The sequence below is a fragment of the Macrobrachium rosenbergii genome, chromosome 31 (genome assembly GCF_040412425.1).
Source record: "Macrobrachium rosenbergii isolate ZJJX-2024 chromosome 31, ASM4041242v1, whole genome shotgun sequence".
Classification (NCBI taxonomy): Eukaryota; Metazoa; Arthropoda; class Malacostraca; order Decapoda; family Palaemonidae; genus Macrobrachium; species Macrobrachium rosenbergii.
Genome location: NC_089771.1, coordinates 3,575,799 through 3,591,040, shown reverse-complemented (window position 1 = coordinate 3,591,040; position 15,242 = coordinate 3,575,799).

The window sequence follows — 15,242 nt, the reverse complement described above, 5'->3', positions numbered from 1 at the left end:
CGAGGCCTGAAGGAGATTGCCAGCGTAGCGTGAGTCAGGTTAGGCGTTCAGTTGTATTGTTGTATCTACGGTTTTGTTCACTTCTTAACTTGACGAACGATGCTTTGTCGCAGTGTATCATGGAACCAATATACTGTGAATGAAGATGGACTCAATGAAAAGTATTTTGATTTTAAGTACAATGCAATAAAGCCGAAAATTCCTATGCAATGACGAATTTTCCACATAGACATAGACTATGGGTTTGTGGTACCTCACTGTAACCTAGTGCACAAAGCTATCTCGCAATGTCTTGTAGTATTTTCTTGTGTGGGGGGGATGGGGGCGGGGATGAGAACGGCAAGATCATTTACTAAGTATTTAGGATTTGAAAAGGCTAATCATCCTCGTTGCCCATCTAGATTGTCCTTTGTGCCAAGAGAGTCTGGGATTCAATTCGGAAAACTGTGGCCAAACCCAGCTTTTGCGTTTTTGACAGAAAGACGACGTTTACCAGCTGTGCAGAGAAAGCACCATTTTATTCAAACGGAGTTAGTAATCAGTCATTGCCATCATTACCAACCGTAGCCCCCAGTTTGAGGAGGAGGAGGAGGAGGAGGAGGAGGAGGAGGAGGAGGAGATGATTTCAACGCAAGGTCCCTTGTCCTGTTTCAGGAAACGTCAGTCGTAGAGTAGGTTAGGTTCCTTCATAAAGGCTACGCCTTCTTTGTTACTATTCAGTGAAAAACAGGAAGACTAGCCTCTGAGTTTTAAAATGATCTGTGATAATTTAAGGGATATGATAAGAAAGTCCGGATTTCCAATCAGTTGACAAGGTCATGATGACAGTACAGCGAGACGAGTTAGGTGGGAGTGACGCAAGGCACAAGAGCTAGCTTTTATTTGATAAAGTGGATGCGACAGTAATGAAGATAATAATTCATAGTCAAGATGGTATCACAAGTTCCTATGGCTACTTTAGCGAAGAATATAATTTTTTTTTTTTTTTTTTTTTTTGGCCAAACAATCTGTGGAAGTTTGAATGCTGCTGACGTCTTAAAGTGATTCAGATTATTGCGGGTTTCAACGTCCATTCGTAGCAGTGATAGAAACACATTTTGAAAACAAAGTGTGGGGTGGTGCGCAGATTAATTCTGGACACAATCATAAGGAATCACTTATCATTCATTTGAACGGTTTCTCGAACTACATAACTTACTTCTAATGTAACAACAAGTCTGAAAATGGCATAACTTTGTACAATACAACGCGTGATAATGCTTATGAAGCATATTGATAGCCTTTATGAATCATGAAGATTTTGAATGTGAAATGTTCGTGAGCCGGTTATAACACAATCATCTATCAAAACCTTCATTTTCCAGAAATAAATTGAATTTCAGTTTCAGTCCGATGTGAAGTTCATACTGCAATCCTCTCTCTTCGTTGTCAGGTTTTCTATTTCAACTGCACTTTATTCCCCTGGGAAAACCACGTTGTATTCTGCCATGAGAGAGAGAGAGAGAGAGAGAGAGAGAGAGAGAGAGAGAGAGAGAGAGAGAGAGAGAGATTTTCAGGTTTTCAACTTCAACTGCACTTTATTCCCCGGGGAAAACCAGGTTGTATTCTGCCATGAGAGAGATAAATATGAGAAATTCAATAATGAAAGGTTAAGACTGGCCTTTTTAATCTTTTTAAATTCAGTTATAACAGTAAAATTTGTATGTAAAAGCACATTCTCCCCACTCTCTCTCTCTCTCTCTCTCTCTCTCTCTCTCTCTCTCTCCAAAAAAAAAAAAAAAGAGGAAATAGTAATCACTGAGTGTGAAAGGGTAGGTGTTCCTGTGCAACTTTCCCCTGGGACCTTCTTGCCTTAAGGGAAGTCTCGGCTGGTCTTCAAGGAAGGCAAGAATCGTAAGATACAGTTTGCATTATTTTCAGGAACCGTCTTTTTCATAGATATTCTATTTTTGCCTTTTCAGTGACCGACCTCCCCTTTCTGTATTTCCCAGGACCTTTTGTTACTTCTTTCAGATGAACACCATATTCTTTGGAAGCTTCTTGAATTTCAGATCAATGGCCCCTGTGGTGGGCTTGTTCCGTGTGAATAGGGTTCATCGTCTGAATAACATTACTAATATACTGAATAATAATATTAATAACTCCTGTTCCAATAATGATCTTGGATCGTCGTGCTTTATTACTGCGGCAGTTTTGAATTGCCACTCTCTTGAGAGAGTGAGGCATGAATAGCATTGTTTAATATGGTAATTCCATATATTAGCTCCGCGCCTGTTTTTACCTTTTCAACTGTTTTTTCTACACTTTTAGAGGTTCTGATACTGGCGGTGCATCTGTTTGTTGTCGGCCAAATGGAATGTCTAGCTTCGCCGTGTTTAGTACTGGCCCGGGGTGGGGGGATTATAACCAATACGTTAACAAGTTATAGCATTTGCCGGACGGGATATGAACCGTTCGAAACATACGTAGCCGTGCTCTGTCTTGTGAAGATCGCGTATGGAAACCCCTAGTTGGATGGACTTCAGGGGTTAATTACAGGTTAATTGCACTCGAGCGCCAAAAATTAAAGGTAAATTCATAATTAGCAACCAAAAAACTGTAGAAAAAGTTAAGTTAGAAGTTAGTCGCCGCCGCGGAGCTACTGTATAGTTCTACCTTTAATTTTATTCAAGCTGCCATTGCCCGAGTTTCTCAGGCTTCAGAATCGTGGTGAACAGTCTGACCCATTGCCAAGGGGCAGGGTCTGTGTCAGCGAAGGTGCTGGGGATTTTCAGGGTTTGAAGGGTATTAGGGTCGTTGATATTTTAAGGCGTCTGCTCAGCTTTTAATTGTACGATTGTGTTGCATTTCTGCATTTCATATTGAATGTTAGCGCCTTTGTAGTTGCCGGTATTAGGTTCTGGGGTCTTCTAGCAAATGATGTCCTTTCTTTCTTCCTTCCTGGGTTAAGCCAGCCGGTAGGAGGACTGTGATCTCAGACCAGCTCCTCCTTTGAGTGTGTTTTTCTCTCGGGGCTTCAGATGCTTATAAATCACTGATGTCATCATCAAGGACAGTATCACTGCTCCAGCATGAATGGGGAATATATTACCGTCGCACCAATCCCTCTTGGCGGCGCAAGCAGGGTGAGGGGTGAAAAGTCGAGGCCACGTGCACAAAGCAATTGGGTGGATGGGTCATTTCATATGGAGTCAATTATGAAATCCGAAAATTGGTCATAAGACAGTTTACGATAATGGAATTAAGTCATTTTATATTATTTAGCATCACCTGTAAAAAATGAAATAGAATTTGGTTTAGAGACTTGACACAAATTTGATTTAGAGGCTTGACACAAACGGTGTCACATCTTTGGGAAGCATAGCGGGGTCAGTTTAGGTGGTACACATAATTAGCCATCCTGGTTAATCCTACATTTCTTCTTAGCTACCTACCTCTCTCTCTCTCTCTCTCTCTCTCTCTCTCTCTCTCTCTCTCTCATTTAGTCTCAAAGTTATTCTTCATTCTGTGAACAATTTTGTATTATGCATATGATGAGGTAAATATTGCCGAAATCCAACAGGCAATTTATTTCAAAAATATTGAAATATTAGAAAGAGAAATAGAGGCTTCTGTTGTGTATGTGTGGAAGTCAATGACTTCCTGCAGACAAAAGACTGTCGATGCCATATTTATATCCTATATCTCACTGAGATGAACCTCACTTTTTTCACCTCTACGGTTGATTACAGGATTTAGCAATGTACCTGTCAGTCATGGGTCCGTGTTCCTTTTGATTCGGCAATGGGGGCGGGGTGGGTGGGTGGGAGGGGCGGGGGAGGGAGGGATTTCGGGTCAGTCAACTATCCTTTACTATTAGTTTGTTAAACAGGAGATTGTGTGTAGAGGAGAACTCCTTGAAAACCAGGGACTTGAATGAAGGCTAAGGTTGAGCGAGGTGCTCTTCTTCTTCTTCTTCTTCTTCTTCTTCTTCTTCTTCTTCTTCTTCTTCTTCTTCTTCTTCTTCTTCCACTTGTGGTGCAATGTCTGATCCCATGCATGCCAGGGCTTGCGAACAGAATGCCTATCTGGTTCCCTTTTTGTTTAGAAAAAAAGAAAAAAGGATTAGAAATTTCTGCTGCGAATGTAATTTACCAGACGAGGCATCGGAACGAAAGACTCTCCTAATCTGCAAGAGCTACGATACTGGCGAGAAAACACTGAAAGACAATTAGAAAATATATAAGAAGAAGCACCTTATTTTGAAAACGTACAAGGGCCCGCCAGAGAGGGAATTATCCCTGTGGCCACAGGGTTCTACATAAACCCAAACAAAGTGAAACACTGAAAGTGTTGAGGAGGGGGGACCAGAGAGGAGCCGCCCTCCTGCGAAAGGGGTTGGAAGCAGAACTCTTTGGTGATGATGTGAGGGTACTTACTACAGGGTGATGTGGAACAAGTTAAGATTTTGAAGCCAAATGGGGAAACATTATGGAAGATGTTTATAAATGTTCCTGCGGTGACCTCCTTTGAAGAAGTTAACAGTTAAGGGGCTTAACCTGACGGTTATATTTCGGTTTTTTTCCAAGAATGCAGATGATTTTTTTTTTGTTTGGCTGAGAAAGAATTTAATTATATCCAATGTTTTCTCACAGAGGTACAGTAAGGGCCACCTTATCATGATAGGACACTCCGGGCTCGTCACGCAGTCTTCATACTTGAAACACGTAAAGATATATCTTGAATATTCTTTCAGAAAAACTCATTTGGGTCAGTGGTAATTTTTTTCAAGATGAGAAGGGCTGTCATAGAATCCTGCTTCTTTTAGATTATCAATCCAATCCATTTTATATATTCAACTGGGAGATCTGTCTATGCAGTTATATTTTATTTGTCAAAAACCCATGAAATAAGTAGATCTTCCTTCACCGGGTCATTAGTGGTAAAATTGGTATCTGCTGATATATTGCTCATGCTAAAGCACTCATTAAGACACCTGACAGCTCAATTTGAATGGAACGGGTCCTGTGGTGTTGATCATTACTATTGACAGGATTTAGGACAAAGGTCCCTGTTAATTCAGTGAGTATTTGATGCACTATAAAAGATCTGTTATCATGCTTTGTAGATTCCCTTCATTAAAAGATGTTTTAAACAAAAGTGCTAAAATGGATGTATTATTGTAATTTAGGGTCACTGAGCATTATTTCCAAGATAAAGGTGATGAGAAGTGTCCGCCTAAAACATCTGGGGCAACATAAATTGCCACTGATAAATTTTGATGAGTTAAAATTTTTAGGAAAAAATTGCTGTATGATTTTCTGTAAGGTTACAATTATTATCTCTTTGCCTTTTTAGACCAATAAATTGATAGCGATTATTCATCTTTCTCCATACTTTGTTTTGATTTGGCAATGAATCAGTAATTCAAAGAATTGATAATCTAATCTGAAATAAATTTGTATTTAAATTTATTGCATAAATTTTTCAAACAAACAGACTGAAGACATTAAACATTAAAGGTTAAAATTAGGTGTACATAATTATGCAAAAATTACAAAAATTTATTATTGCTAAATGGGGTTATTTTTAGAGGTCATGAATTAGGAATTTTGTTGTATTTTAAAACCCATTTGTTTAAATAACAATAAAATTTTAATGTTTAAACATGAAACTTGAATCGAAACTTTATTAAAACAGCCACTAAATTTATGTTAAATGGATAATTAAATAATACTTAATTTTTATGAAATAGATGTCCCTATAATGAATGTGATTTAAATATTATGTATGGTAAAAATAAACTTAACGATAAGTAGATGGGGATTAAAAATTTATATAAATATCACAGTTTTGTAATATAAAATTTTTTTTTTTTTCATTTTTTTAATTGAACAATTATTTATTCATCTTAATTTATATCACTTAACATTGGAATTAAATGTTATTTATTGATATTCATTATTTTCATGTAATAAAAATGTAAAAACCTCAAATTATAGAATAACTAATGTAAAATTCGTTCATATTTTAAGCATTTGGAAATTATAAATAAGAGAATAATGAAGGAAATTGAGATCAAAGTAATTGCCTGTTTTAGAAATATCTGTATTTCAATTAAATAATAACCTTATTTGAAAAATACTTTTTTAGAAAAATATTGTAAACAAATTGTAAGATTTTAATTTTCTATATTTTAAATAAAACAAAATAAGATGGATGTATTGGAAAAACTGAAAATATGGAAAATGAAAAAAGTTATGTGGAATTACATAATTTCAAAATGATATATTTTTCCCATTTATATATTTATCCTATATATATTTATATATTTGTATATATATATAAAAATATATATATATAAATTTATTTAAATTATATTTATTTACGTACATTTTGTCTTCTGCAGTATTATACATTTCTAAAATGTTGTGTATATATTGTTTAAATGTGATATATTAAATCTCCAGATAGTAATCTAATAGTATGAAATATGTAATTAATTCTTGATTAAACAGATATATAACCTAATATAATTCTAAAATAATAAATACATGCCTATATTATAGATATAGGATATTAATAAGTAGGGTGCTATCCCATAATCTTATAGCAGGCTGATTTATTTAATGGGGTAGATTATAGCCCTTAATATACATAATATATTGTATTTATAAGATTAAGAAAGATATGATTATAACAAGATATATTTCCCCATATAATAAATATATAAAGATATATATATATATATATTCTATTATAAATATCATGACATTTCAAAATAAATAAACATGGATATAAATTTACAGAGATTTGGTTGGATAAATATAGGAAAATTGAATTTAAGAGAAATAGAGAAAATTGAACAAAAATTTATTTCCCAATATTCAGTTTTTTTTACTATTTACTGTCTGCAGCTTTTTTAAAATGATTAAAATGTAGTAATAATATCAAAAAAGAGGAAGAGGAACAGAAATAAACAGTTGTTTCATGTTGTCGACAGCTTATTTTTTTAATATGTTTTTTCTTGTAAATAAAAAGTAAAGACTTGTTTAACCCAAATTTCCCCTTGAATGCCAGGGGATGTACATGACTGTTTCTTTTGTGCTAAATTGCCCTTAAAAATAAATACTTCTTAAAAATAAATTTGCGGCCTCTCCAAGAAAATAAAAACAGATGGTAAAAAATGAAGATTTTTAAAATTTTTATTAATTTGCCCTAAATCTTTTTTTATTTATCTTCTAACCATGTTGAATTTCAAATTATACTTTTCCTCTTGTTACTTGAGATTTAATTCGCCAAACATGTGTTTCTGACCAGGAATTTGTTCAGGAATTTTTTTATGATAGTCTTGCAAATTATCGTAAAAATATTACCATGTCAATATAGAAATTTAATCATGCCATATTACGCAAATCTGCGAAATGTTTGATATTACTGCCATACAGTTAAGTCCTTTATAAATATATAAAATACGAAAATATATATTTATATCGTAAATTTATTTATTAATTTGGAATAAGTAAAAAATTCTTGTAATTTATAATATATAATAAATAGCTTAAAATAAATATGGATAATATAAAGCCATTATAAAATAGCATTTAAATTGAATTTTGACCCTCATATATATCATAAATAAACATTCTTTTTTATGTTTTCATTACTGGTTATAATAGTGCATATCTCTCATTTCATAAGGACCCTATATATACGAATCTTCTTGGATTGTGTTTGGAATTTTCTTATTCATAAAAATATATCCCCTTCAAAATAATAATAAGATTATCTTTCCCGTAAAATGTTATTTATATAATGTCGTAAATGCCCAAATAGTTAGTATATATCCAAAATAACAATTAGATGCTATTTTGGATATATATATTTATTCCTCTTGTTTTGTATCCTGGATATATAAGATATGTGTGGAATCACGATACTATGAATATATATATATATATATATGTATATATATATATATAAATAGATATATATATATATAATATATAAATATATATAAATATTTTTATGTTGCCTTGTAATACATATATCCTCCTATAATTTTGACATATTTACTTTTTTATCATGTGTTATGTTTAATGATAATGATTGTTGAAGTGTCATATTTAGTTTGGCATCAGATCTCAAAAGAACTAATGATTAAATAACTTGATAGCGTAATTTAGAATTGATAATATGATTTTAATAGTAACGTAATTTAGAACGAATATCTTTCTTGAAAAGCGTAGTATGTGAACATGTGTGTATCCACCAGGGCTTGTTTCATTTCAATTGTCATCAGTTGAGATAAGAGAAAACACTTTGTTTTGGGTTAACGTGATGACAGGTTTGGGATAACAAACACCGATTCGTCCCATGCGGGCTCAAGACGAGTGATTTCATGTTGTTACATGCGTTGTTCGAGTCACGTTCGCCACTTGGAGAGAAAGAATACATGTCCTGATCAATTACGTCATGTTTTGTAAGATTGCATTCAAAACGTTTTGCTGGGAAGACGTAACTTTCTTCTAGAAATTTCTCCATTATATATCTCGCACCCAAAAACGCTTTAACGACGTCACTTCCTGCTTCTAGAACTTTTTTTGTATCTCGCACCCAAAATGCTTTAATGACATCATGTAATTGTTTCACATATTACTGGAATTCTAAAATCTATTTCATTCTGATTTCTGAGACCAGTTGAATTGGTTCCTCTCTCTCTCTCTATTCTTAAAAGAGATTACTTTTAACGTAGTGTTTTGTGGTCACATATTAACATTAACTTTTGAGATCTGAATTTAGCAAAGTTATTTAGTTCGTAACGGCGCCTGGTAAAAAAGTGTGTTTTGTGGTAACGCAGCTGCAGCAAGTGATTTACAGAGGTTTTCACAAGTTGTGTAAGGTAACGTGAAATTTTACTTATTAATACCATGGTATGATAAGTTAAGTTAGTATGAAATTAGGAAATTTTGAACAAGTGAAATCATTATTGATAAATCTTATGTGTATTTTTGTGTGTTTTTCTATTTACAATTTCTTTATATTTTCACATTTTTATGTTTGTGATGTAAAATTTATTTACATAGCATTTTAAATATTTCTTGGTAATTTAACATTGCATACTTAATTTAACATTGCATACTTGATTTCATTTATTGAGATTTTCTTTTAAATCTTGAGTAATTCTTGATAGTTTAAATTTTGCTTGATTAATTTAAATTCTTGATAAAATTTTTGTGAATTAGATTTGTTTCATAATTTAATTCAAGAATTTATTGAGTTTTGTGTTATTTTCAACTAATAATAAATTTTTCAGATTGTGAATTCTAATAATTGTGAATTTTAATTATAAACTTTGAATCTGAAAATAAATTTTTGTATTTAACATTTTTAGAAAAACAGTGTTTCATTTATTGACCATCAGTGAATAGGATTGATTGTGTGTGCATAAGGCAAAGTGATAAACATGTTTTGTTCTTTTAGTTTTGCTAAAGTGAATTAAGACCAAGGAAACAGTTAGAGTTTTTGATGGAGTGATGCCCTTTTACTCTAGAAGATTTCTAGTTTAATTTTTGATACCTCACACATATTCTGATAGACTTAGTTTGATTTTTCAAGTGATTGATAAATAAGTTTTTTTCTTAAGGGATCACTGTTACCTTTAGAGTACTCAGTCGTAACAATTAATGTTATGAGAGTTCAGGTATCTGGCTGAAGTGAGGTATGTTTTTGAATCTTGAGATTAGTTGTGTAATAACCAGGTACTTGATACGCATCGTGACATTATAATATAAATATATATATATATATATATATATATATATATATATATATATATATATATATATATATATATATATATATATATATATATATATATATATATATATATATATATATATATATATATTAAAGATGAATGTGTCCTCCACTTTAAGGATTTAGTCAAAAATTCTACCTGAAGTAACTTGAAGTGTCTCACTGACGTAAATTTTGTACTGTACCAAAGATCAGCATTCAGTCCCTCATCGAAAAGAACGTTTCAGATATATATCTTAACTGAAAGGAGCGCCGCCACCCCAACACCCCGCAAAAATTCGTTTTCCTTACCGAGATTTGCCCATTGGGAAAACCCAACCGCCGCATGTACCGGTAATTGCCAAAAGGTCATTATTTCTTCTCTGGACTGAATACCAGGACAACCCGCGACCCGTAATAGTATAATTTGTCGCCTCTCCCGGACAAGAGGCTGCTTTATCTGCATACTGTTATACACTTTCTATATGACGAAGTTATGTCCTAAAGAAGAAGAAGAAGACCATCACGACTCCCCGAAGGTGAAAGGTCAGATCAAGACCACTCAAGGCAATAGGATCTCTTTGAGGACGCCAGACTACTGCGGATACAAGGGAGGTAGCTTTCAGAAGTCCTGCTACCAAGGGCTAGAGTGATCCCCAGATGAGATTAGATGCTTAATTCAAACAAAAGCATATTGACTGTAGAGATGCATCAGTTTTATTCCTCTGGTATTTTGACTCGTTTCGATTTTATTTTATTTTACAAATAAAATGAGAGTTTTGAGGAGGACTTATCTAGTCCTCCAGAAATACGAAGCTTCTTATTCAACTGATCACACCTGGATTAACACCTGTCAAAGCTGGCCCAGGTAAGTAATTCCCTTTACGTTTATTGTCCCTCCATTTAAGCTTGTATATTGTTATCGCCCTTATTGAGGTACTGTATTAATGAAACAATTCTTTAATTATGATTTCATAATTATAAATATAAATGTACACACACACACACACACACACACACACACACACACACACATATATATATATATATATATATATATATATATATATATATATATATATATATATATATATATATATATATATATATATACATACATCACACATTACCACAGGTGCAAAATAAGAGACGGGTGTAGGTCCTGACCGGTTTCGACTTTATTTCCAAGCCATTGACGAAGGACTGATACAGAGTGTGAGAAGTCACAAATATATATACTACAAGAACAGTACTGACGAACATACACAACTGTTAGAGGCTCCATATCCCCACTCAGGCCGGTGTCGAGGTAGGAGTGGCCTTTAAAACTCATTTGGCTAAAAATCACAATAGACTCTCAGGGACATTGCTGATAAACAGACCATACCCCACCTCAGATCCACACCTGACAGGTGTCATGGAGGCGGAGTTTGGAAACTCATTAACATTACTACCCTCGTACTGTGTTTACAAATATGATAATCCTATTTTCATACATCTCTACTGCCTACCTTTTAAAGTTTAAACAATTTACAAATTTCTTTTGATATTAAAGGATCAAGTTTATACATCCCTTGACTGATATTCATATTATGGTTGTAACTTTCTTTTATGAAGCTAGATTCAATGATGTTCCTTTCCAGTGCATTATTAGAATATACAATCCTTTTTGCCCTTCCCAGTTGATAGCATGATTGTTCTCACTAACATGTACAAATATACCACTGTTCCCTTGTGCATATCTCACACATTTCTTATGTTGTTCAATTCTTTTTTTCCAGTGCTTTCCCGGTTTGGCCAATATAAAAGTTGTCACAAGACTTACACGGAATTTTATATACACACCCTTTAATATTGTCTGGGGAGTTCTTGATAAGTACATTTTTCATTGTTGTATTGTTCTTAAATGCGACATTAACACCAAAATTCTTAAGAAGATGAGGGATATCTTTCATACTATTATTATAAGGCAGAACAAGCAAATTTTTTGTGTTGTAAGGTTCTTTCTGGTTTTGATACATAGTCTTTTTGCCGCTTCAAATGCACTGTTTAATACACTATCAGGATATTTCAATTTTTTGCCTGCATTCCTAATCTTATCTATTTCATCATCAATATATTCAGGGCTACATACCCGTAATGCTCTTAAAAACATAGATGAAAAACACTGACTTTTAACCTTATTGCTTTGTCCAGAATAGAAATGGGACATAGGAAGAAATATTAGTGGGTTTTCTATACACACTATATTTAAACCCACTACTATTTCTTCGTATGAGGACATCCAGAAACGGTAAGCACCCATCATTTTCCATTTCCATCTGTTTTCAAGTTTTAATATGCAAATTTCAGCCTTTCACTAAAAACTAAGTAGCATAAATCCTCTTTATAAACTGCACAAAGTATTTTTAATAATTACTGTCATGTATTTTTAAATAGTTCCCGAGATTTTATTCCCTACTATATTTATAATAAGATCAATTCTGAAAAAGTATTGAAAATGTTTTTTATCAATGTGACTAAATTAGAAAAGTGAATTAGTGTTTGATTATGAATGAAACAAACAAACTAAACACAATTCACAAATTATACGGAAGTAAAATCACTCAGACAAGGGCACCACAAGAATCCATTCTTATTAACCCTTTAACATCTGCAATGAGTTAATGTTCAATTTTAATTGAAATAAACAGGCACCAAACACGATTCTTTAATTATTCGAAAGTAAAATCATAACAAGGTTACCACAAAACTCCATATTCAATAACCCTTATAAAATCTGCATTAGAAAGAGTCCTTCACAGTACTATTAAGCGGCGCAAAAACCGAGTCATTTCTTTACTAAATCCTCCTCCTTCCCTAGATAGCATTTCGTCAGCTTCAGTGCGTGAATAACGCTCATCCCGGATCATCAAAGGCTGTTACTGAGGGTCTTTAATCTGAGATAACTTGGTAATTGAGAACTACTTAGGGCGGGTTCATTACGTGAGCTTTTAATAGGTTTTTCATAATACACTTGATTACACGCAGCTCAATAAGTATCATTGCGTTAACAACGGCTGCTCGATGGATATGTGAAACCTCGTGTTTTATGTATAATGTCAACAAAATTGTGAGAATAGGTTCTACAGAGCAAAAACATTTTTTTTCAAAATGATATGATTTTAGAAATTTATGTATAAAGTCTACAAGATTTTGGGAATAACTTCCTAACTTGTACTGGCAAATATGTTTGTCCAAAACGATTTTCAGCTCCATCATCTACAAAATCGACAGCCTTTTAATCAACATATGTGTTTTTAATTTTCTGTGTAACTTTGTCAGTCTTGATTTGTACTTTTACATATGTGTGAAGATTTGGTTTTCATTTTAATTAGTGCATAAACGCTTTTTTTTAGATAACTAGAAAATTCATAAACTTTTTATTGGTCGTTATTTATTGTACAGAACCCTGATGATGCATTCAGCTGAATGCGAAACGCGTCGAAATAATTATAGTACGTCGCCATGTTTGCTCCTGCTCCGGCTCCCTCTATATCTTATCACCTTGGCTGATTCGCCTGCCTTCTCCGTTCACACACACACACACACACACACACACACACACACACACACACACACACACACACACACACACACACATATATATATATATATATATATATATATATATATATATATATATATATATATATATATATATACACATATAGACACACTCACATATACACATATATATATATATATATATATATATATATATATATATATATATATATATATATATATATATATATATATATATATATAAATATATATATATATATATATTTATTTATTAAGTTTATCACATACACAATTGTTCTGTGCATTAGTAATTACTAAAAACCTCATTCAAACTGGATGGTATCTAATGGGTTTTATTCGAAAAGTTACAAGCTTTTCTTGGACAAACAGTCGACATTGTACGGATACTTGATAATGTGGACTGTTTGTCAAGAAGAAAGCTTGTAACTTTTGAATAAAACTTCATTAGATACCATCCAGTTTGAATGAGGTCCTTTTATAATATATATATATATATATATATATATATATATATATATATATATATATATATATATATATATATATATATATATATATATATATATATATATATATATAACGTATCCTTTGCCCAAAGTCAACGATTAGTAACTGGTGGACTGGTGAGCGTTAGCTACCAAGGACATTTCCTGTGTATTTTCATGCGTAAAATATGAAGGTCTCTTATTTGCTTCTTCCACTGCATACGAAATGTGCATTCAAACATTTTTGTATGCGTTAAGAGGGTCTGATTTTGAGCAATGGTTTCCACTCACAGAGAGACTGGGAATGTTCATTATCGTTGAGTCGTTGATGAGAAACAAAACTTATCTGTTGAGGAATGCAGCTTAACACGTGATGGAAGGATTGACAAGCCTCGGCCGATATAGTTGCTTATCTGTACGTCACAGTGGATAGATTCCTCTCCAGAAAAAGGCGTGATTAAAAAGGAAGTGTACGGTAAAAAGGAGATAAAATTCTAATCTGCTCACTGACAGAGAGGTATCAAAAGGTGCATAAAAAGGAATAGGTGCACCATACTGAAAGAGAGAATGTCCTGCTTGAGAGAGAGAGAGAGAGAGAGAGAGAGAGAGAGAGAGAGAGAGAGAAGAGAGAGAGAGAGAGTTTGGACCTAAGAGGGTACAGAATTTCTGAAAACTGCAAAAACAGTCTTATTAACGCAAATATAGAATAGTTAATGAAACATCAATAATAAATTTATACATACACACACACACACAATACTTCACACAACACACACACATCCATATATATATATATATATATATATATATATATATATATATATATATATATATATATATATATATATATATATATATATATATATATATATGTATGTATATATATATATATATATATATATATATATATATATATATATATATATATATATATATATATATATATATATGATATATATATATATATGTGTGTGTGTGTGTGTGTAGATCTCGTGTGTGTGTACACAAACACACACACACACACAATGACACACACACACATATATATATATATATATATATATATATATATATATATATATATATATATATATATATATATATATATATAGTGAGGATTGAGAAGGGTCTCTATCAACCGGCAGACATCAGTAGGTTAGTGAAGGATCATTCCATTATTGACTAATCCTGAATTTTCATGTATACGAGAACATGCAAAGAAATTCAAATATGACATAAACTACAAAGATTTTAGAATTATAGGCCAAACTCCTAACGAACAATATTTAGCAATTTAGGAAACACTTTATTAAACAATTAGTTCCACAGTTAAACACCCAGTCTTCCTTAACACCTCTGTATCTCTCGTGAGTTTAAGTCGAAGCTGAACCC